This window comes from Pelobates fuscus, chromosome 2 (genome assembly GCF_036172605.1).
Source record: "Pelobates fuscus isolate aPelFus1 chromosome 2, aPelFus1.pri, whole genome shotgun sequence".
Taxonomy (NCBI): Eukaryota; Metazoa; Chordata; class Amphibia; order Anura; family Pelobatidae; genus Pelobates; species Pelobates fuscus.
Window position 1 is genome coordinate 148,702,864 of NC_086318.1, and position 25,844 is coordinate 148,728,707.

At 46.6% G+C, this 25,844-nt stretch overlaps 1 protein-coding gene across 2 annotated transcripts in view; it reads right to left on the reverse strand.

The window, feature by feature from the left end:
- The window catches only part of LOC134585636 (receptor-transporting protein 2-like), a 47,103-nt gene extending 36,648 nt beyond the window's left edge, over positions 1-10,455 (reverse strand). The window contains exon 1 of one of the 2 annotated variants that reach the window (XM_063441088.1): positions 10,337-10,455. The gene's annotated coding sequence lies outside the window, so the exon portion shown is untranslated. Of the gene's footprint in view, positions 1-6,509; positions 6,679-10,336 lie in introns of those variants that run through there. The other variant, XM_063441089.1, reaches the window with a different exon arrangement.
- Between the last annotated feature and the right edge of the window lie 15,389 nt (positions 10,456-25,844).

The window sequence follows — 25,844 nt, forward strand, 5'->3', positions numbered from 1 at the left end:
TACGGCCAGCCTACCCAGGATGTCTTCTCCTTGCAGGTCTCGCAGACGGTCACCCTCTAGGAGGGAGCGACCCCACGCAGTGAGGACATCAGGACGGTCGCCGGCAGGCGAGGTGGACCAGGCTACAAGAAAGGAGTCGTCAAGGTCGATTGGGTGAGACCCAGCGCCACAGGACTACGGCCCGGAGCAGCGGAACGCTTTGGGCAGGACATCCACAGCCGGACGGCAACCCCACGGCCTTCGGCAGCAAGGGGTTTGGAAGGTGAGGCACTGTCATTACAACAGTTGGGGGAGCTGTTAGCGGGCATTAGACAGTTAATTGATTCCTGGGGAGGGGGTAAAAGGAAGGACGGGGACTGTAGCCAGGCTTGGGCTCCGCCAGGGGCGGTCTCCGGGCCTAGTCCAGGCGTGGTTTCCGGGGCCGGGGGCGGCGTAGTTAGGGACGGGGGCGTGACTTCCGCGGTGGAGACTCCCGGACTGGCGAGTGAGAGGGAGACTTTGCTTGGGGGGGTCCCGGAGGCTGCGCGACAAAACGTGCATGTTTCGTTCGCAGGTCCTTTGGGCTGTCACCTCAAGCCTGAGGTGAAGGAGAGGATATGGAAAGGGGAGCTCTTTTCACTTCTCCCCCTGGAGGAATACATTGACCTCAAGGAGGAGGATAAAAAAGACGCGAAAAAGGAGGAGGAGGAAAAGAAACGGCGGTACAGGAAGATCCCCAAAACGTTTGGGAACTGGCTAAGGGCGTTCTGCATCTTGGCCAGTGTGATGGGCGAGACGGCGGCAGAGCGCTGTTCGCAGCTCTTCTGTTACCTGGACGGGGTTTGGGAAGCATACCGGACGTATGGGGGTCTAGCGTGGTGGCAGTACGACGAACAATTTCGTCAGCGACTGCCCGCTAATCCGGGGATGCGGTGGGACCAGATGGACCTACCGCTCTGGATAAAACTGATGATGGCGCAGAAAGCGTCCCCCTTTCAGTCGGGGGCCGGCATGGGCGCTTCTACCGCCGGGTCAGCCAACCAAAAACGGGGCTACTGTTGGCTATATAATGAGGGGCAGTGCAAATGGGGGGCCACCTGTCGCTTCAAGCACGAGTGCTCAGGGTGTGGAGGCACTCACGGTCTCCACAGGTGCTTTAAGAAGGGGAAGTCAGCCTCCGCAGCAGGGGGGCTCGGAGGTTCGGCCAGGTCCCCTGCCACTGGGAACAACGCCAGTGAAGTTCGGCACGATGCTGCCTTGGCTAAACCAATACGCTAACAGGGAAGACGCTGGGTTGCTTGAAGAGGGGTTTTCCAAAGGGTTTGTGATACCGTTTCGGGACCGGGATGTGGCTCATCGGCTTCGCAACCTGAAGTCGGCCGGGGAATTTCCAGGGGTGGTCAGGGAGAAGTTGTTTAAGGAGGTACAGTTGGGCAGGGTGGCGGGGCCGTTCAGCGAGCCCCCCTTACCTAACTTGAGGGTATCACCGTTGGGGGTGGTACCTAAGAAGGAGCCCGGCAAGTACCGCTTGATACATCACCTGTCCTACCGCAAGGGGTCGTCTGTTAACGACGACATCGACAAGGCCCTTTGTTCGGTATTGTACGCTTCGTTCGACCAGGCGGTGAGTCTGGTGCAGCGAGCGGGACGGGGGGCGTTGTTGGCTAAGGTGGACGTTGAGGCGGCTTTTCGCCTGTTGCCAATCCACCCGAAGTGCCATCACCTACTGAGTTGTCACTTCGAGGGGGAATACTACGTGGATTTATGTTTGCCCACGGGGTGCTCGATATCGTGCGCATACTTCGAGAAGTTTAGCACGTTTCTGGAATGGGTGGTGAAGCTGGAAGCGGGCACTAGGATGGTAGTCCATTACCTGGATGACTTCTTATGTGTCGGGCCTCCCGGATCGGAGGAATGCCGGAGGGGATTGAGGACTTTGGAATGGGTGGCGCACGTTATTGGAGTCCCCCTGGCGGGTGACAAAACGGTGGGGCCTACGACATGCTTGAGTTTCTTGGGTTTGGAGATCGACTCGATCAAAGGGGAGTGTAGGCTGCCGCAGGTTAAGTTGGTGGCAGTGGCGGAGGTACGAGGAGTGAAGAAGGTCACGCTCCGGGCACTTCAGTCACTGCTAGGCCGGCTAAACTTCGCATGTCGGGTGATCCCAGTCGGCAGGGTCTTTAACAGGTTCCTAGCCAGGGCGACGGGGGGGGGGGTGGTGTTCCCGCACCACCTTATTCGGGTCTCGGCGGCTATGAAGGCCGATCTGGACGTCTGGGGGGAATTCTTGCGGGATTTTAACGGGAAGGTGTTCTTTCGGGAGCCGGCAGCTTCGTCACAGGAGCTGGAGCTCTTCACGGACACTTCAGGTAGCGTTGGTTTCGGGGCTTACTTCTCCGGGCAATGGTGCGCGGGGACTTGGCCAGAGGAGTGGAGGGTCAGCCCGCTGATCCGCAACTTGGCGTTCCTGTAGTTGTTCCCGTTAGTCGTAGCACTGTCACTATGGGGTCCGCAGTTGAGGGATAAGAAGGTCGTATTCTTGTCGGACAATATGGCAGTAGTTGACGCAGTGAATGGGCTGTCAGCGTCCTCTATCCCGGTGATGCGGCTTCTTCGCCATTTTGTACTGTTTTGTATGCGTTTTAATATTGTTTTTCGGGCCCGCCACGTGCCTGGACTGTTGAATGTTATTGCCGATGCGTTCTCGTTCGCAGTGGGAGAGGTTTCGGCAAGCGGCACCTGGCGCGCGGGAGGAAGGGATGTCTTGCCCGGACGAGATGTGGCGGCTCGGGACATCATGCTTGGCGGACTGATCAGGGACTCCCTGGCGCCCGCTACATGGACAGCTTACAGTAAGGTCTGGGGGGAATGGGACGAGCTAGTGCAACAGGCGGGGGGCCAGCTCTCATGGGAGGCCCAGTTGGACACGCTGTTGTGGCTCATATGTAAGTTGGTTACCACAGGGGCTTCGACCGCGGTGATAGGTCGAAAGCTGGCAGCGCTAGCTTTCTTGTTCAAATTTAATGGACGGGAGGACGCCACGAAGCATTTTCTGGTGAGGCAGGCGCTAAAAGGTCTAAGGAGGGGAAAAGTGTCAGTGGATTCCAGGAGGCCGGTGTCGTTCGAGTTGCTACAGCGGGTAGTCGGGGTACTGCCCGTGGTGTGTTTTTCGGGTTATGAAGCTAAGTTGTTCTCCGTGATTTTTAGTTTCGCCTTTTTCGGGGCATTTCGGGTTAGCGAGCTGGTCAGCAGCAACCGCCAAGGGGCGGGGGGGCTTCAGGCAGCGGATGTGGAGGTGTGGAGTGACAAGGTGGTGATCAACCTGAGGCGGTCCAAAACGGACACAATGGGGAATGGGATCTTGGTTACGCTGAGGGAGCTCTCAGGCAGGGGCACGTGCCCGGTTAAGTGTGCCACGGCCTTCCAGGTAGTCCGGGCCACGGCCGGGGGTTCATATTTTCAGCACGAGGACGGCTCTTCACTATCGAAGTTCCAGTTCCTCAAGGTTCTGCGGAAGGCGTTGGAAAAGTTGGGAGTGGACCCAAGACAATTTGGGATCCTTTCGGATTGGCGCGGCTACGGAAGCGGCGAGACTGGGTTTGGGTGATGATCGGGTAAAAAAGATCGGCAGGTGGGAATCCCTGAGGTTCAGGTCTTACGTTAGGCCAGACAAGTTGGTGTGAGGCCTATGGGTGGTTCAAGGGGGATTGTAACTTTAATGTTGTGTTGTGGTAGGAATTGTACTTTATGTTTTACAGGTTGGACGGCATGGGTGGTCGGCCACTCATATATATACTGGGCACATCGGAGAGCTGCAGTTCGACATCGGGGTCTACAGCTGGGCTTTCCGAGTTCCATGGTGCAGCTCCGGTGGTTTGGTTACCGGGGACAGGTATTGATCGAGAGCATGAAGAGGGATGTGGATAAGTTGAGGGAGTTCAGGGCTAATAGGTAGGCCTTTGGACTGGTTTGGTAGGTTCGAGCTCGTAGGTAGCTCCGAACCAGGGTGTGTAGGGGTGTCTCGGTATGCCCCTACACTGGTGGTGCCCTTTGGTGACAATGGATGGTGCCCTTCGGTGGCAATGGTCATGTTTCAATGTTAAGTTAATATGTTACAATGTTTGGGTAGTATGTTACGTGGGGGTGGGTCATTGTCAAGGGGTTAAATTGTAAACTACTGTGGTAATTGTGCAGGCCAACGTGGGCCTGATGTTGACAATGACCTTTATAATTTATGTTAATAATATATAAAAGCTGTGATATACTTTTGCCAAAACCCTGGTGTCAGTGTCTTTTATTGTAATGGGTATTGGTGGGGTTTTTTTTGTGCATATGCCGACAAGGCGACTGTGCACAAGTCATGTAGCCCATGGAGCAGCGCAGCTAAGGGGAGTGGGCCTTGACATTGCCAGGAGTCAGGCCATGTAAGGGGCAGTGGTGTGGGATGGGCCTAAGGATATGGAGTGGGGTGGAGTTATAAGGGGAGTATAAGTAGTGGCCATTTTAGATCTAAGGATCACTTTTAATCTAAAGTTACACTTACCTGTCGTTGTCCCACCCACCCTCCCTTTGCTTTCAGGTGTTTCCCGTTTGGTCACGGTGGCGGGGGATGGAGAGTAAAGTTGGGGGGAGAAAAGAGTGAGATGGGGGAAAAGTTTGGAGTTCAGGGCTAATAGGTAGGCCTTTGGACTGGTTTGGTAGGTTCGAGCTCGTAGGTAGCTCCGAACCAGGGTGTGTAGGGGTGTCTCGGTATGCCCCTACACTGGTGGTGCCCTTTGGTGACAATGGATGGTGCCCTTCGGTGGCAATGGTCATGTTTCAATGTTAAGTTAATATGTTACAATGTTTGGGTAGTATGTTACGTGGGGGTGGGTCATTGTCAAGGGGTTAAATTGTAAACTACTGTGGTAATTGTGCAGGCCAACGTGGGCCTGATGTTGACAATGACCTTTATAATTTATGTTAATAATATATAAAAGCTGTGATATACTTTTGCCAAAACCCTGGTGTCAGTGTCTTTTATTGTAATGGGTATTGGTGGGGTTTTTTTTGTGCATATGCCGACAAGGCGACTGTGCACAAGTCATGTAGCCCATGGAGCAGCGCAGCTAAGGGGAGTGGGCCTTGACATTGCCAGGAGTCAGGCCATGTAAGGGGCAGTGGTGTGGGATGGGCCTAAGGATATGGAGTGGGGTGGAGTTATAAGGGGAGTATAAGTAGTGGCCATTTTAGATCTAAGGATCACTTTTAATCTAAAGTTACACTTACCTGTCGTTGTCCCACCCACCCTCCCTTTGCTTTCAGGTGTTTCCCGTTTGGTCACGGTGGCGGGGGATGGAGAGTAAAGTTGGGGGGAGAAAAGAGTGAGATGGGGGAAAAGTTTGGAGTTCAGGGCTAATAGGTAGGCCTTTGGACTGGTTTGGTAGGTTCGAGCTCGTAGGTAGCTCCGAACCAGGGTGTGTAGGGGTGTCTCGGTATGCCCCTACACTGGTGGTGCCCTTTGGTGGCAATGGATGGTGCCCTTCGGTGGCAATGGTCATGTTTCAATGTTAAGTTAATATGTTACAATGTTTGGGTATTATGTTACGTGGGGGTGGGTCATTGTCAAGGGGTTAAATTGTAAACTACTGTGGTAATTGTGCAGTCCAAAGTGGGCCTGATGTTGACAATGACCTTTATAATTTATGTTAATAATAAATAAAAGCTGTGATATACTTTTGCCAAAACCCTGGTGTCAGTGTCTTTTATTGTAATGGGTATTGGTGGGGGTTTTTTGTGCATATGCCGACAAGGCGACTGTGCACATGTCATGCACCCAGACTTTAATGAGATGTTTTGGTCTGGGTGCCTAGAGAAACTGCAATGTTAAGATTGCATCTAGTGGTTGTCTACCAGGCAGCCATTATAGGTACTAATACATACAGAGTTGTATGCACATACAGTGGCTTAGCTAGAGCTTTTGCTGTCCGCGGCAGACTCTGAGTTTTCCGTCTCTCTCAGCCTGGCCTCATCACTAAGACACCGCCTTGTATGTGTATTTGTAAGCAGTGTTAGCATTGAAATGCAGGGGTGTATTAGTAAGCAGTGTTAGTGATGGAATGAAGTGGTGTATTTGTGTGCATTGTTGATGTTGGAATGCAGAGGTTTAACTGTGTGTAGTGTTGGCATGGAATGCTGGGATGTATATAGTGCCACACACACATACACAAATATGCGCAGACACTCAGAATCACATAGGTACACATACGCACTGACACACAGGTACATACACACAAGTACACATAAACACAGAAACACAGGTACACACAAACAGGTACAAACACTTATAAACATGTACATACACACACTGACACACACATACATATACACACAGGTACACATACACACTGACACACAAGTACACAGACATACTGACACACACAGCTAGATACACACACGGTTATGTACAACCGCATATACACACAGAACCAGGTACACATACATATATAAATAACAATTAAACATTTTCAGCCATCCTCCTAATTCCTTACTTTTTGGGTGCAGAAGGGTGGCTTCCCTAGCATACAGTGGGAGCTAACTGAGCAAGATTGATGAGAGTCTGACTCCAGGTTTCCTCAGTCCCTCTTGTCCTTCCCACAGGTTGCCCTGAACTCACTTCATCCCAGCAGGGGGAACTCGGTCTGCTGTTCTATCAAAATCTCCTACGCTTTAAAAGTTCCCAACCCTCGTCACTTCTGGTGAGGGGAATCAGTTGGAGCCTGTGCTGCACATGCGTGTCAGGATTCCTGCTGTGGTAGGAAAATCTGACGGAGGCTGAGAGCATGTTGATGACAATCCATTAGCTAGACTGGGAACTCCTCCACAGCAAGATCCTTGAAGGTAAATAAAGCTAGTCTTACACTTACATTATAGTTAGTGCATTTACCGAGCACAGTCACATGGAGCATTTAGGGTTAAGTGAAGGGTAAAATTTGGGTTAGGTAAACTAGTTTAACCCCTTAAGGACACATGACATGTGTGACATGTCATGATTCCCTTTTATTCCAGAAGTTTGGTCCTTAAGGGGTTAACCTCTCTCACACCTTACTCTAACCCTCGGGGTAAAGGTTAAATTAACCCTGGACATAATACTAAATGTAGTGTTTTTTCCCCTAGTGCAGGGGTTCTCAATTATTTTTTCTTGTTAACCAACATCATTGAACACCTCCAAAAAGTTTGAGCCATAGCACAAACCTTTTAATTAGCAGAGAGTAATGTTTTATTTTTTGTCAAATTTAGTTTTTTGGTATATATACACTGATTTCTACAAATAGTAAACAGATTGCAGTATTTAGGAGCAGGTGTGCTTCTGTGTGTACAGTTGGTGTTTGTATATGATTTTAGCATTTTAATACAGGGGTGTGTTTGTATGTAATGTTTGCATTTGCGTGCAGTGGTGTGTTTGGATGTAGTGTTAGATTTTAAATGCGGATGTACACTATTGTGTAGTATTGGTGTTTGAGTGTTTCTATACAATTTTGGAGTTGGAGCTGGACTTCAGGGGTGTCTTTGTATGTCATGTTTGTGTTTGCAGAGGTGTGTTTGCAGGTTGTGTTGGTGTTTGATTTCTGGGACGTCTGCAAATACACTACCACATACATACTTATACAGATATAGATACACATTAACAAACAGGAACACACATAGAAACACATTGACACTTACACACAGTTATGTACACACTGACACATACACACAGATACACACACACTTGCACATACACAAACTCAGATACACACACTGACAGATAAACACACATACACACACTGGCACATACACACACTCATATATACACTAACACACAGATACACTGACATGGATACACACACTGACATACATGTACACACTCTCTTGCTCACCCTCCTTGGACTCGCGAGTGCTGAAATGAAGAGGTTAGAGGAGTACTCCATTTAATGTTTTAACTATTAGTAGAAATACACCAAATAAAACATGTATCTATTTGTTCTGCATGTTTTATTTGGAGGTATATGGAAAAAATAACCTGCAAAAGCTGCAGAACCCCTGTCTGCATCCTTTGCAAACCCTTTCCTCCTTCCCCAACACAGGCTTTCAGCATGTTCTGGGAAATTGATCAGCCACAAATTTCACATTGAGAAGAGAGGAAGGCTAGCGTGCTCTAACCCACTTCCGTTTGCTCTGTGGAGCTGACATGAAGTGGAAGAAAACCTCATTGGCTGGATAAGTATCATCCAAGGAGGCGTTTCTGACCCCAATTAAAAAAGTGTTGATTTCCATTAAAATCTGCACTTTTAGAAATTGTCAAAAAATAAATAAAATTACGAACTCAGGACACATAAAGCACTTCAGCAAACTGATGTGATTTATGTGTCTGGGTTGCTCCTTTAATACTTTCACATCTTTTATTTCACAGGCTTTATAATTTTAATTTTCACTCCTCTAAATAGTTTCTATAGCAGTACACTAGAGGGAGTCCTAGAATCAGAAATCGAATCCAGTGTAGCAAATTCACACTAAATGCACATTAGTTAATGAAAATTATAATGAAAATGTTGGTTAGACAGAAAAACTGCAAATAATGCGGTTACAGGCAAGGAAACAGTGTTGTAAATAAATATATACGCATGGTATAATTAGAATATATGTTATCACATTGCCATGACTTTGCCCATCCCTATCACCCTCATTGCAGTCCTGTTGCTTTTTTGGGGAAACACATACACACATTAATAAAAGCACACACCACACACATATATATACATGTACATATATATATACACACTATACAAGCACACATCACACACATATATATACATGTACACACATATATGTGTATATATATGGGCTAGAAGAATTCCTCCCACATGTATAGATTTGCATTAGGAGTAAAAACAAATTTCTAACAAGAGTGTCCTGTCTCCCTGAAGTTGCCATGCCATTATGTTGTGTGTGGAATAGGGATGCCGTGTGTGTAGGGAAAATAGTGTGGTGTGGGATAGGAATGTAGTGTGTGTGTGTGTATAGGGGATGTAGTGTGTATGTGTGTAGGTTATGTAGTGTGTGTGTGTAGGTTATGTAGTGTGTGTGTAAAGGGGATGTAGTGTGTATGTGTGTAGGAAACAGTGTGTGTATACAGTATGTATTGTGTATGTGTTTCGGGAACATAGTGTGTGTGTGTAAAGGGGATGTAGTGTGTATGTGTTTAGGGAACATAGCGGGTGTATAGGGAATGTAGTGTGTATGTGTGCAAGTTCCGTAGTGTGTATGTATAGGGAGCATAGTGTGTCTGTACATTTTGTAGTGTTTGTGAGTTATCTAGTGTGTATGTGTGTAGAGAACATAGTGTGTTTATAGGGGGCGTTGTGTGCGAGTAGATTATGTAGTGTGTGTGTGTGTGTGTGGATTATATAGTGTGTGTGTGTGTGAGTAGATTATGTAGTGTGTGTGTGTGTGTTATGGAGTGTGTGTAGTTAACACAGTAAGGGTGGGATAGTGATGATTTGTGGGTAGGAGGGGGTGACATAAGGCTTTAAATTAGGAGGTGGGAGAGCAATTTTAGATTTTGTTTCTTAAATTAATTGTTGATTCCCCCTTTCTGCCCCCCTCCCTCTTGCATACCTTTGGGCAGGAATGGGAGAATACCGATTACATGGTGGACAAGCGGTCTCTGTGAGCTCTTGAAGTTTTGCACCTTACAGAACAGGAGCCCTCCTCTCGCGAGCTCCGCGTTGATAGTATGAGAGCATTGCCGCGGCAACACTCCGAATGCCGAGCTCGCGAGAGGAGGACAGAATCAAAGTGCTCACTGCTCGTTCCCATCATCCAAACAACGGGCCGGTGAGGGAGGTCCTCAATATCCTCACCGGCCAATACCAAAGCAGAGCGCTCTCTGTAAGGGCCGGACAGGGCGCAATCTTTCACCCACCAGGGTGCTCTGAGGTAGGGCAGGACCTGGTTGTGCGAGCTGTGTCGGTTGCCCGGCGCTCCTGTTGACATGGCGCCCTGTGCGGCCGCACAGCTCGCACACCCCTAAGGCTGGCCCTGTATATATACACATGTATACACACTATGATAGATGCACACATATACGCACATTCATGTGCACACACAAATAGACACAGATATTCCAGACACACTCACTGATAGAACTGCCAGAAAGACAGACACAGATATTCACACAGACTGACATTCTCATGCAAACAATGTCAGCTATCCACCCATTGTACAGCGCTACGGAATCTGATGGCGCTATGTAAATAATAATAATATATATATATATATATATATATATATATATAAGTGGTGCCAGCTCCCTATGAGACGATCAGCATCAATTTACCTTATTCTCCTTGATGGTGGCTTGGTTTTGTTTTTGCCCAGCAGATCCCAAAATGAGCAAAGGAGATATGCAGCCCAAAGAGCCAATGTACAGGAAAAACCGGAGAGGGTGCAGCCCTACTCCCTAGCAGCAATAGCTCTGTAAAAAAAGGAGGAAGGTCCACAGGCTGGAAGGTCTAAAGTCTGTTTGTAACCGGAGAAAAGAAGCTGCAACCCACCCTCTTCCTATCAAGCAGAAACTGTAGCAGCTCTGAGTAGAAGATCTACTACAGAAAACTGAACAACAAACAATTTTTGTTTGCAATAAGTCGTGAATACATGATTGCAGGGTATGAATGCAAACTCTGGCAGTCGTGTATACATGAGTGGCAATGTAAAGGGGTTAAGCGGTGAATTCATAGGAACACAAATGCTTATCTCAATTCCCATGTCTCTTGCTACTAACCTTCCTGCTATTAGCCTAACGATTCATCGAGGTCTTAAGATGGACTAGAATGGCTTTGTATCTCCACTGAGTAATACAACATTTAGTTGCAAACCCACTTTTAAAATACTTTAGCAACTAGGTTGTAACAATATTTAGTTGGTAACCCATTTTTAAAGTGCTTTGACTGCTAAGCAACATCTTAGAAAACTGTGGTAGTAAAGCTAAGTCTACCAACTAATATGTGACCTCCAAAGGAATGTTTAATCATTTAAACTAATCCTTTATCCTGACTACTAGTGCAGTCTACTTACCTGAAGGTTAGAATAAAATTCACTGCAAAAAAAGCCCACTGCAGATTGGAAAAGTAGAACAGGATGTAACAACAATTATGAGGTAAAATACTAGGAACATCAATGCCTGTGTCAATTCCACGATCTTTTACTAATAACCCTTCTGCTATCAGTATTTCCCAAGGACTAAGGAAAACAAAAAAGAAATAACTCTGATTAAATCATTAGTGACTAAGTAGTACAAAACACACTAAAAGGACATCAGGGGTGCAGGGAGACAGCGCCTCTAGAATTGTTCTCAGATCCAGTGAAATATAGAATGAACAGAAAAACTTAATATAGTGTAGTATATTAAAAATCTTGGTGGAGTATAGATAACAGAAATGCACTAACAATTTTCTGGAGCTTATGTTCAGCTCCAGATTGATACGCATGGACGGAACAATCCCCGTCTATGGATATAATAGTAGTTTTAGGTGCTTCTTGATAAGTGTTGCTCTCAGGCTGTGAATTGTTGTACCACTGGTCGGCAGTCAGGTGTCCTCAGTATACAGGGGAAGATAAAAACAGACTATAGTGCTCTCTGTATGTAATGAGCTGAATAAAAAAGAAAGGATAAAATATACTCACAGAGAGCAAATACAGGCTTTGCTCAATCCTATAAGGCTTGGGTGGAGGATGTTCCTGTGAGAATCTTCAGGATAAAGTTTCAGGATAAAAAACATATTTTTATAGATATGTCTAGAGTATCCAAAGCAGTATAAAACAATAAGCTTTATTTGGAGATAATAAAAGGTATAAAATTGCAAATAACACTAACGCGTTTCACCTTTGACAGGCTTTTTCAAAGTTTTTACAGTTTATGAGACCTATCTTGTTTAAATAGTTTAAAAACAGGTGGTATGGTTGGTCATGTGACCAGGAGTTAATTAGTTAAAACATTGTATACAGCAAAATATAAACCAATATAAACAACAAAGTAAATAAATGATGTTACATAGAAATATAGATAACATTCTAATAATTTGTTTATTTTTTTTTATTTTGTAAGGTGGCTTTAAGACAGGGGAAACCAAGATGGCCGGCGCAATCTCCATAATGGGAGTATAAAGATGGCCACCGCCAGTTTAATTGAAAAAATGGCTTCAAAATATAAAATAAAGGTAAGGAACTTCAGAGGGGAAAGTGGGAAGGTAGATGTGATGTATCTCCTCTTAAAACGAGCATTATAGTCTAAAAACAAAACCTTTTACTAGGAATACCAATATGGCGTCAATGGACCCGCCCATGTGATCAGCTCGGGCCATGACGTCATCGGCTGAATAGTTGAGGCTTATGGGGAATGTAGTAGAGGTAGAGTGTGTGTGGCAGCAGCAGCCATTTTTAAAACTGTTTTTTCCTTTAACATGTACGTACCGCTTTAAGAACCAAGAGTACGTGGGTGTAATGTATCAGGTAATCGTTCCACGAACAGTGATTTCCATCTCTGTTCGTGAAACGAACAAACTGCCGAATGGAGACCACCCTCAGGAGGTCGTGTGGCTCTCGTTAAAGATTGCAACATTGTTGCAAACGGTAAATTAAGAGGATTCAGGGTGCCCGTCGTTCGGCTACCGACCACGCGGCGGTCGGCCATCTTGGATCCTTTGTTGGCCCAGCGGTATTTGGTCGTCGAGCGCCTGGAACTAAAATCGGCTGCTCGGCGGCACGAATACCGCTGGACTTCCAAGCCGTTCGGGAGCCCCGGTCTGTCAGTATTAGGTTTCTATGGAATCCTTCGGTAGTTTGAGGGGAACTTAGAAAATAAGTGTATTTCATGCGGCGTTCGGCTATTTTAGCTGGGATCGGAGCGGCACTTTCAGGGAATGTGCGCTCCGACCCCAGCTATCTACCGAACACCCGTTCGTCTAAATCTGACGAACAATATTCCACTTATGTATTTTAATGTAAAATATTGTTTCTGCTGCACGAGGGGATAATCCACTTAACAGTATATGCTGGTGGGAGTGTCCCTCTCGTGCAGCAGTGTATTATGGGAGAAATGTCCCTCTTGTGCAGTTTCCCACGTAGTCCCCTATTTCCTCACCCCTGAATTGTCTGTAGGGAAACCCCTTGCATGGGAAATCCCATAAATACTGTGAGTGTGTGAATAAAACCTCAGTTGACCTCCAAGCTATGTGTTGTCTAGTTCGTGGAGGGAACGGATTGTAAGTACGCTACCTGTCTTGTACCTGTCTTGGATTACCTTTCCTGTCTACCAGCGTAGATACCTTGGATAATACCTCTACTCCGCTACAATTGGTGGCAAGCGACGGGATCTTAACTACACAGCAAGAAGAGTTCGGCAGGAATTTAAACGAACTGAAGGAAAGAAATACTAATCCGTGAGTTAAACCATTCGGATGAAACCGGAGTTCGGGAATACAGAGAAACACACGAACAGCCGGTGAATGGAAACTGATTATTCCCTTTTGAAACGGAACACATTAAAGGAATTACTGGAAGCGAGAGGGAGAATAGCAAGCAACAAAGCAAAGGCTGTTCTAATCGCAGAACTCATGGAAGGAGACAGAGCCGCAGCTGCTGCAGCACCTCCAAGGGAGGAGGAGCAAACCGAATTTGCTAAGGAATATAGGAGCAGGATGGCTTTGTTCTCACCAGCCCTAGCTGAACAGATGGCTGACAGGGTTTACACAGATGTGCAGGACTACATCATGCTTCGAAGGTCGCAGATGAACCAGCAAGCGGGGGAGGGAGGCACAACGCCTGTCCCTACCCTGCCAGGAAAAGCAAAGATTCCATACCAAGCGTTTAAAGCCTTTATGGATACAGAGGGCGACATTGATGGCTATTTGCAGGACTTTGAACGGTTATGCAAGCTGCATGCGATCAGCCCTCAAGATCAAGTGCCCTTGTTAGCTGGTAACCTATCAGGCTGCGCAGCAGAAGCGTACCGAGCCGTGCCTGAAGAGGACAGCAGGGACTATCAGAAGGTAAAACTAGCCCTCCTAGCACGATATGCCATTACACCTGAGGCATACCAACTGCAGTTCAGGGCACTGAAAAAACAAGAGAAGGACTCACACGCTGAGTTCGCACACCGCCTACAGCGTGCAGCCACCGGGTGGGTTGAGGCAGCAAAAGCCATCACTCCACATGATATCATGCAGTTATTGCTACTGGAACAGTTCTACACAAGCTTATTACCAGAACTACAGAACTGGGTAAGGGATCGTAAACCCTGTACCTTGCAAGAGGCCGCTAAACTAGCTGATGAGCACCAGGATATCAGGCGGGAACAGCGCTCATCACCTAAAGTGTACTCTCCACCAAACCTTCCCCGACCTACCCCGGTAGACCCTCCCCGACCAGGAGGGGCCTACCATCCACAGCCTCCCAGATACAACAACCGGGCACATATCCGATGCTATGCCTGTAACCAGCTGGGACATGTACAAAGAGATTGTCCCCGAAACAGGGTCCGACCATCCTGGCCCCCTCAAAGACAACCACCTGTCCCTTGAGCAGCAGTACACTGCTATCAGACAGGAGCATTTGCCCAGCCTTCCACCCCTACCCAGATGGAAGAACCACTAGGCACCCTCCACAAAGTGAACCCGGTGCAAGCGGCCTCTGACAACCGCCAAGGTCACCGACAAGTGGTCCATGTAGAGGGAAAATGGAGAGGGGTTGAGAGATTCCGAGGCCACCATCACTTTGGTCCGGAACCACCTAGTGGCAACAGAACATCTCACGGGAGACTGTATAGCAGTACGGGTGGCAGGGGGAGCCATTTACAAAGTCCCCACTGCCAAACTACATTTGAATTGGGGAGCGGGGGCAGGGCAAGTGGAAGTGGGAATGATGCAGGACTTGCCTGCGGATGTTATTTTGGGGAATGACTTGGGGGAACTAACCTCCGCTTTTGTTACACGACCAACTCCACAGGAGGCTTACCCCGTCGTCACCCGTCAACAGGCTCGCACCACGGCACCACCCACCGACTCTGAGGCTCAGGTAAGCCCAGCCCCTCTTAATCACACTGTCCTACCCTGGGATGCCCCGTTAGAATTTGGTAGTGAGGTCGCCCTAGACCTGTCCCTACAGGTTTACAAAGACCGGATAGATAAGAACCAGGCAGGCCTACAAGGGGAGAAATATGCTTGGATAAGGGGTTATTATACCAGTACGCTGAGAAAGTAGTAGCTGGATCTATTCCCATTCCTATAAAACAGTTAATTGTGCCTCGAAAGTATAGGCAGGAGCTAATGCGAATAGCCCACGACATACCACTGTCCACCTAGGGATCAGCCGAACCAAACATCGGCTGATGCAAAATGTCTTCTGGCCGTGGATATCCCAGGATATTAAGCACTATTGTAATACCTGTGATACCTGTCAGAGAGTTGGGAAAAGGGGGGACCGATACAAGGCCAAACTCCACACCCTACCCATCATAGAGGAGCCCTTTAGTAGAATAGCGGTAGACATAATCGGGCCACTGAAAAAACCTAGTCCCTCCGGCAAGAAGTATATCTTGACCGTAGTGGACTACGCCACCAGGTACCCCGAAGCGGTGGCCCTGACCAATGTACATGCTGAGACCGTAGTGGATGCCCTTATGTGCATATTCTCCCGCATGGGATTACCCCGGGAGATTATTTCGGATAGAGGCACCCAATTCACGGCAGAGGTCACTCACCAGCTTTGGGAAGCATGCGGGGTTAGAGCTATCCTTAACTCCCCGTACCACCCTCAGTCCAATGGTCTCTGCGAACGTTTCAACTGAACGCTGAAACAAATGATCCGAACGTTCGTAGACACACAAAAAGACTGGGAGCGGTTTTTACCCCACTTACTGTTTGCCTACAGAGAAGTTCCCCAAGAGTCCACGGGGTTCTCCCCTTTCGAATTGTTGTTCGGAAGGAGAGTGAGGGGTCCCCTAGATTTAATCAGAGAACACTGGGAGGGGGGAACGACCACTAATGGCACTCCTATCGTACCCTATGTGCTAGAATTCCGGGACCGCTTGGAGGCTTTAACCTAGGCTTTACGTACCAACCTCCAAGCGGCTCAGCAGCGACAGCGACGATGGTATGATAGGGGAGCCAGGGACCGCAGCTTTCAGGTCGGCCAGAAGGTATTAATCCTATGACCCGTCCCTACTGACAAGCTGCAGGCTTCCTGGCAGGGCCCATTCAAGGTGGTAGAGCAAGTCTGCGATACCACCTATATAATTGGCCCCTGCGCCGGGGCAGAGGGCAGACACATGCTCCATGTGAACATGCTGAAGCCCTACCGCGAACACACGGAGGAGGTATCCGCCATCTGCGCCTCGGCCGCCGAGGACGCAGATAACCTACCCCTGCCTGACCTTCTCGCCCGGGAGAACCCACCAAGAGGATCTAGCCGCCATACAGTTAGGAGAGCGCTTGAACCCCCAGGAGAAAGCTCAGGCCCAAAGGTTAATTAGGGAAAAAGGAGCTACCTTTTCCAACCTCCCCGGATATACCCCGTTAGCCACTCACCAGGTAGAAACCCCAGACCAAACACCTCTCCGTCAGCCGCCCTACCGCATTCCCGAAGCAGTCAGGGGGAATATGTACAAAGAGCTTAAGGAAATGTTGCAGTTAGGAGTAATTGAGCCTTCGGATAGCCCATGGGCATCCCCAGTGGTACAAGTGCCGAAGCGGGATGGAACAACCCGCTTCTGCGTAGATTATAGGAGGCTCAATGATAAAACAGTGTCCGACGCCTATCCCATGCCCCGGATAGACGAGTTATTAGACAAAATGGCCAGGGGTAAATATCTAACCACCATTGATCTTTGCAAGGCAAATCCCGTTAGCCGAGTACGCTATCCCCAAGTCGGCCTTTCAGGAAAATTGCAGGTGTCCATCAGTCGCAAGGTCTGAGCAACAAGAAACAAACACACACACTGATGCACAGAGAAACACACAAACAAACATACATTCACAATGTGCATTTGGCTCTGTGTATTTCTAAATGTATCTGAGAGTGTGTGTCAGACAGCAAGTATCCTTGTAAGTGAATGTGTGTCTCTGTGAGCATGTGTGTGTCTGGGACCATGTGAGCAAGTGGAAGCTCGTATGTATGGGGGGCTGATTGTGATCTTTGTGCATTGTGTTTATGGAGAAGCTATATTTCACGACTGTGTATGATTACTGTCTTCATGGTGTAACTGTGAAGGGGGAATATAGGGTTAACTTGGCAGAGTAAGTGTGACAGGCAGGAGCGTATTAGCCGCGAGGCAAACAAGGCATTTGCCTTGGGCGGCATTTTCCAGGGGGCGCCTGAGTTTTGTCCTGCCTAGGGCAGCACAAAACCAGGATAGACCACTGGTGACAGGGCGAGGGGCGTGAAAGAGACAGGGGTGGGGGTGAGCGTGACAGAATAAGAGAAGTAGAGTGTGACAGAATTGGGGTGAATGTGGGGCTTAAAGTGACAGGGTGAGTGTGTCAGGGAAAGATTTGGGGATGAGTGTGACATAGTTGGAGGAGGGAGTGTAACAGGATGAGGGGTGTTAATAGAAACAGAGAACGTGACGGCAGATAAGAACCATTCGGCCCACCTAGTCTGCCCAATTTTCTAAATACTTTCATTAGTCCCTGGCCTTATCTTATAGTTAGGATAGCCTTATGCATATCCCACGCATGCTTAACCCCTTAAGGACCAAACATCTGGAATAAAAGGGAATCATGACATGTCACACATGTCATGTGTCCTTAAAGGACCACTATAGTGCCAGGAAAACATACTCGTTTTCCTGGCACTATAGTGCCCTGAGGGTGCCCCCACCCTCAGGGTCCCCCTCCCACCGGGCTCTGGGGAGAGGAAAGGGGTTAAAACTTACCTTTCTCCAGCGCCGGGCGGGGAGCTCTTCTCCTCCGATCCTCCGACTCTCCTCCCATTCGGCTGAATGCGCACGCGGGGCAAGAGCTGCCACTAGAGGCTTTGAGGGCTGGATTAACCCATTTATAAACATAGCAGTTTCTCTGAAACTGCTATGTTTATAAAAAAATGGGTTAACCCTAGCTGGACCTAGCACCAAGACCACTTCATTAAGCTCCCCACACAGTGCACGGTGACAGCTCTCTCCCGGCGGCACACAGGGGGGCCCAGCATCCAGCGGCACAGAGGCTAAGCTGCTGGGCCCCCCTACTGTCGGGACTCGAGCCCGCCCGACAAATGAGTCCTCTTCTCAGTCCCGGCCCGCTCCAGCAATCCGGCCGCGGGCCGGGCCCCCCAGGACCGCCGGGCCCGTGACGATTGTCACGGTTGTCATGCCCTGATGGCGGCCCTGTCTAACCCTCGGGGTAAAGGTTAAATTAACCCTGGACATAATACTAAATGTAGTGTTTTTTCCCCTAGTGCAGGGGTTCTCAATTATTTTTTCTTGTTAACCAACATCATTTAACACCTCCAAAAAGTTTGAGCCATAGCACAAACCTTTTAATTAGCAGAGAGTAATGTTTTCTTTTTTGTCAAATTTAGTTTTTTGGTATATATACACTGATTTCTACAGATAGTAAACAGATTGCAGTATTTAGGAGCAGGTGTGCTTCTGTGTGTACAGTTGGTGTTTGTATATGATTTTAGCATTTTAATACAGGGGTGTGTTTGTATGTAATGTTTGCATTTGCGTGCAGTGGTGTGTTTGGATGTAGTGTTAGATTTTAAATGCGGATGTACACTATTGTGTAGTATTGGTGTTTGAGTGTTTCTATACAATTTTGGAGTTGGAGCTGGACTTCAGGGGTGTCTTTGTATGTCATGTTTGTGTTTGCAGAGGTGTGTTTGCAGGTTGTGTTGGTGTTTGATTTCTGGGACGTCTGCAAATACACTACCACATACATACTTATACAGATATAGATACACATTAACAAACAGGAACACACATAGAAACACATTGACACTTACACACAGTTATGTACACACTGACACATACACACAGATACACACACACTTGCACATACACAAACTCAGATACACACACTGACAGATAAACACACATACACACACTGGCACATACACACACTCATATATACACTAACACACAGATACACTGACATGGATACACACACTGACATACATGTACACACTCTCTTGCTCACCCTCCTTGGACTCGCGAGTGCTGAAATGAAGAGGTTAGAGGAGTACTCCATTTAATGTTTTAACTATTAGTAGAAATACACCAAATAAAACATGTATCTATTTGTTCTGCATGTTTTATTTGGAGGTATATGGAAAAAATAACCTGCAAAAGCTGCAGAACCCCTGTCTGCATCCTTTGCAAACCCTTTCCTCCTTCCCCAACACAGGCTTTCAGCATGTTCTGGGAAATTGATCAGCCACAAATTTCACATTGAGAAGAGAGGAAGGCTAGCGTGCTCTAACCCACTTCCGTTTGCTCTGTGGAGCTGACATGAAGTGGAAGAAAACCTCATTGACTGGATAAGTATCATCCAAGGAGGCGTTTCTGACCCCAATTAAAAAAGTGTTGATTTCCATTAAAATCTGCACTTTTAGAAATTGTCAAAAAATAAATAAAATTACGGACTCAGGACACATAAAGCACTTCAGCAAACTGATGTGATTTATGTGTCTGGGTTGCTCCTTTAATACTTTCACATCTTTTATTTCACAGGCTTTATAATTTTCATTTTCACTCCTCTAAATAGTTTCTATAGCAGTACACTAGAGGGAGTCCTAGAATCAGAAATCGAATCCAGTGTAGCAAATTCACACTAAATGCACATTAGTTAATGAAAATTATAATGAAAATGTTGGTTAGACAGAAAAACTGCAAATAATGCGGTTACAGGCAAGGAAACAGTGTTGTAAATAAATATATACGCATGGTATAATTAGAATATATGTTATCACATTGCCATGACTTTGCCCATCCCTATCACCCTCATTGCAGTCCTGTTGCTTTTTTGGGGAAACACATACACACATTAATAAAAGCACACACCACACACATATATATATATACATGTACACATATATATATATACACATGTATACACACTATACAAGCACACATCACACACATATATATACATGTACACACATATATGTGAATATATATGGGCTAGAAGAATTCCTCCCACATGTATAGATTTGCATTAGGAGTAAAAACAAATTTCTAACAAGAGTGTCCTGTCTCCCTGAAGTTGCCATGCCATTATGTTGTGTGTGGAATAACATATACAGTATGTATTGTGTATGTGTTTCGGGAACATAGTGTGTGTGTGTAAAGGGGATGTAGTGTGTATGTGTTTAGGGAACATAGCGTGTGTATAGGGAATGTAGTGTGTATGTGTGCAAGTTCCGTAGTGTGTATGTATAGGGAGCATAGTGTGTCTGTACATTTTGTAGTGTTTGTGAGTTATCTAGTGTGTATGTGTGTAGAGAACATAGTGTGTTTATAGGGGGCGTTGTGTGCGAGTAGATTATGTAGTGTGTGTGTGTGTGTGTGGATTATATAGTGTGTGTGTGTGTGAGTAGATTATGTAGTGTGTGTGTGTGTTATGGAGTGTGTGTAGTTAACACAGTAAGGGTGGGATAGTGATGATTTGTGGGTAGGAGGGGGTGACATAAGGCTTTAAATTAGGAGGTGGGAGAGCAATTTTAGATTTTGTTTCTTAAATTAATTGTTGATTCCCCCTTTCTGCCCCCCTCCCTCTTGCATACCTTTGGGCAGGAATGGGAGAATACCGATTACATGGTGGACGAGCGGTCTCTGTGAGCTCTTGAAGTTTTGCACCTTACAGAACAGGAGCCCTCCTCCCGCGAGCTCCGCGTTGATAGTATGAGAGCATTGCCGCGGCAACACTCCGAATGCCGAGCTCGCGAGAGGAGGACAGAATCAAAGCGCTCACTGCTCGTTCCCATCATCCAAACAACGGGCCGGTGAGGGAGGTCCTCAATATCCTCACCGGCCAATACCAAAGCAGAGCGCTCTCTGTAAGGGCCGGCCAGGGCGCATTCTTTCACCCTGTTGACATGGCGCCCTGTGCGGCCGCACAGCTCGCACACCCCTAAGGCCGGCCCTGTATATATACACATGTATACACACTATGATAGATGCACACATATACGCACATTCATGTGCACACACAAATAGACACAGATATTCCAGACACACTCACTGATAGAACTGCCAGAAAGACAGACACAGATATTCACACAGACTGACATTCTCATGCAAACAATGTCAGCTATCCACCCATTGTACAGCGCTACGGAATCTGATGGCGCTATGTAAATAATAATAAAATAATAATAGGGTGCCAGCTCCCAATGAGACGATCAGCATCAATTTACCTTATTCTCCTTGATGGTGGCTTGGTTTTGTTTTTGCCCAGCAGATCCCAAAATGAGCAAAGGAGATATGCAGCCCAAAGAGCCAATGTACAGGAAAAACCGGAGAGGGTGCAGCCCTACTCCCTAGCAGCAATAGCTCTGTAAAAAAAAGGAGGAAGGTCCACAGGCTGGAAGGTCTAAAGTCTGTTTGTAACCGGAGAAAAGAAGCTGCAACCCACCCTCTTCCTATCAAGCAGAAACTGTAGCAGCTCTGAGTAGAAGATCTACTACAGAAAACTGAACAACAAACAATTTTTGTTTGCAATAAGTCGTGAATACATGATTGCAGGGTATGAATGCAAACTCTGGCAGTCGTGTATACATGAGTGGCAATGTAAAGGGGTTAAGCGGTGAATTCATAGGAACACAAATGCTTATCTCAATTCCCATGTCTCTTGCTAATAACCTTCCTGCTATTAGCCTAACGATTCATCGAGGTCTTAAGATGGACTAGAATGGCTTTGTATCTCCACTGAGTAATACAACATTTAGTTGCAAACCCACTTTTAAAATACTTTAGCAACTAGGTTGTAACAATATTTAGTTGGTAACCCATTTTTAAAGTGCTTTGACTGCTAAGCAACATCTTAGAAAACTGTGGTAGTAAAGCTAAGTCTACCAACTAATATGTGACCTCCAAAGGAATGTTTAATCATTTAAACTAATCCTTTATCCTGACTACTAGTGCAGTCTACTTACCTGAAGGTTAGAATAAAATTCACTGCAAAAAAAGCCCACTGCAGATTGGAAAAGTAGAACAGGATGTAACAACAATTATGAGGTAAAATACTAGGAACATCAATGCCTGTGTCAATTCCACGATCTTTTACTAATAACCCTTCTGCTATCAGTATTTCCCAAGGACTAAGGAAAACAAAAAAGAAATAACTCTGATTAAATCATTAGTGACTAAGTAGTACAAAACACACTAAAAGGACATCAGGGGTGCAGGGAGACAGCGCCTCTAGAATTGTTCTCAGATCCAGTGAAATATAGAATGAACAGAAAAACTTAATATAGTGTAGTATATTAAAAATCTTGGTGGAGTATAGATAACAGAAATGCACTAACAATTTTCTGGAGCTTATGTTCAGCTCCAGATTGATACGCATGGACGGAACAATCCCCGTCTATGGATATAATAGTAGTTTCAGGTGCTTCTTGATAAGTGTTGCTCTCAGGCTGTGAATTGTTGTACCACTGGTCGGCAGTCAGGTGTCCTCAGTATACAGGGGAAGATAAAAACAGACTATAGTGCTCTCTGTATGTAATGAGCTGAATAAAAAAGAAAGGATAAAATATACTCACAAACAGAGAGCAAATACAGGCTTTGCTCAATCCTATAAGGCTTGGGTGGAGGATGTTCCTGTGGGAATCTTCAGGATAAAGTTTCAGGATAAAAAACATATTTTTATAGATATGTCTAGAGTATCCAAAGCAGTATAAAACAATAAGCTTTATTTGGAGATAATAAAAGGTATAAAATTGCAAATAACACTAACGCGTTTCACCTTTGACAGGCTTTTTCAAAGTTTTTACAGTTTATGAGACCTATCTTGTTTAAATAGTTTAAAAACAGGTGGTATGGTTGGTCATGTGACCAGGAGTTAATTAGTTAAAACATTATATACAGCAAAATATAAACCAATATAAACAACAAAGTAAATAAATGATGTTACATAGAAATATAGATAACATTCTAATAATTTGTTTTATTTTTTTTATTTTGTAAGGTGGCTTTAAGACAGGGGAAACCAAGATGGCCGGCACAATCTCCATAATGGGAGTATAAAGATGGCCACCGCCAGTTTAATTTAAAAAATGGCTTCAAAATATAAAATAAAGGTAAGGAACTTCAGAGGGGAAAGTGGGAAGGTAGATGTGATGTATCTCCTCTTAAAACGAGCATTATAGTCTAAAAACAAAACCTTTTACTAGGAATACCAATATGGCGTCAATGGACCCGCCCATGTGATCAGCTCGGGCCATGACGTCATCGGCTGAATAGTTGAGGCTTATGGGGAATGTAGTAGAGGTAGAGTGTGTGTGGCAGCAGCAGCCATTTTTAAAACTGTTTTTTCCTTTAACATGTACGTACCGCTTTAAGAACCAAGAGTACGCGGGTGTAATGTATCAGGTAATCGTTCCACGAACAGTGATTTCCATCTCTGTTCGTGAAACGAACAAACTGCCAAATGGAGACCACCCTCAGGAGGTCGTGTGGCTCTCGTTAAAGATTGCAACATTGTTGCAAACGGTAAATTAAGAGGATTCAGGGTGGCCGTCGTTCGGCTACCGACCATGCGGCGGTCGGCCATCTTGGATCCTTTGTTGGCCCAGCGGTATTTGGTCGTCGAGCGCCTGGAACTAAAATCGGCTGCTCGGCGGCACGAATACCGCTGGACTTCCAAGCCGTTCGGGAGCCCCGGTCTGTCAGTATTAGGTTTCTATGGAATCCTTCGGTAGTTTGAGGGGAACTTAGAAAATAAGTGTATTTCATGCGGCGTTCGGCTATTTTAGCTGGGATCGGAGCGGCACTTTCAATATTCCACTTATGTATTTTAATGTAAAATATTGTTTCTGCTGCACGAGGGGATAATCCACTTAACAGTATATGCTGGTGGGAGTGTCCCTCTCGTGCAGCAGTGTATTATGGGAGAAATGTCCCTCTTGTGCAGTTTCCCACGTAGTCCCCTATTTCCTCACCCCTGAATTGTCTGTAGGGAAACCCCTTGCATGGGAAATCCCATAAATACTGTGAGTGTGTGAATAAAACCTCAGTTGACCTCCAAGCTATGTGTTGTCTAGTTCGTGGAGGGAACGGATTGTAAGTACGCTACCTGTCTTGTACCTGTCTTGGATTACCTTTCCTGTCTACCAGCGGAGATACCTTGGATAATACCTCTACTCCGCTACAATTGGTGGCAAGCGACGGGATCTTAACTACACAGCAAGAAGAGTTCGGCAGGAATTTAAACGAACTGAAGGAAAGAAATACTAATCCGTGAGTTAAACCATTCGGATGAAACCGGAGTTCGGGAATACAGAGAAACACACGAACAGCCGGTGAATGGAAACGGATTATTCCCTTTTGAAACGGAACACATTAAAGGAATTACTGGAAGCGAGAGGGAGAATAGCAAGCAACAAAGCAAAGGCTGTTCTAATCGCAGAACTCATGGAAGGAGACAGAGCCGCAGCTGCTGCAGCACCTCCAAGGGAGGAGGAGCAAACCGAATTTGCTAAGGAATATAGGAGCAGGATGGCTTTGTTCTCACCAGCCCTAGCTGAACAGATGGCTGACAGGGTTTACACAGATGTGCAGGACTACATCATGCTTCGAAGATCGCAGATGAACCAGCAAGCGGGGGAGGGAGGCACAACACCTGTCCCTACCCTGCCAGGAAAAGCAAAGATTCCATACCAAGCGTTTAAAGCCTTTATGGATACAGAGGGCGACATTGATGGCTATTTGCAGGACTTTGAACGGTTATGCAAGCTGCATGCGATCAGCCCTCAAGATCAAGTGCCCTTGTTAGCTGGTAACCTATCAGGCCGCGCAGCAGAAGCGTACCGAGCCGTGCCTGAAGAGGACAGCAGGGACTATCAGAAGGTAAAACTAGCCCTCCTAGCACGATATGCCATTACACCTGAGGCATACCAACTGCAGTTCAGGGCACTGAAAAAACAAGAGAAGGACTCACACGCTGAGTTCGCACACCGCCTACAGCGTGCAGCCACCGGGTGGGTTGAGGCAGCAAAAGCCATCACTCCACATGATATCATGCAGTTATTGCTACTGGAACAGTTCTACACGAGCTTATTACCAGAACTACAAAACTGGGTAAGGGATCGTAAACCCTGTACCTTGCAAGAGGCCGCTAAACTAGCTGATGAGCACCAGGATATCAGGCGGGAACAGCGCTCATCACCTAAAGTGTACTCTCCACCAAACCTTCCCCGACCTACCCCGGTAGACCCTCCCCGACCAGGAGGGGCCTACCATCCACAGCCTCCCAGATACAACAACCGGGCACATATCCGATGCTATGCCTGTAACCAGCTGGGACATGTACAAAGAGATTGTCCCCGAAACAGGGTCCGACCATCCTGGCCCCCTCAAAGACAACCACCTGTCCCTTGAGCAGCAGTACACTGCTATCAGACAGGAGAATTTGCCCAGCCTTCCACCCCTACCCAGATGGAAGAACCACTAGGCACCCTCCACAAAGTGAACCCGGTGCAAGCGGCCTCTGACAACCGCCAAGGTCACCGACAAGTCCATGTAGAAGGAAAATGGAGAGGGGTTGAGAGATTCCGAGGCCACCATCACTTTGGTCCGGAACCACCTAGTGGCAACAGAACATCTCACGGGAGACTGTATAGCAGTACGGGTGGCA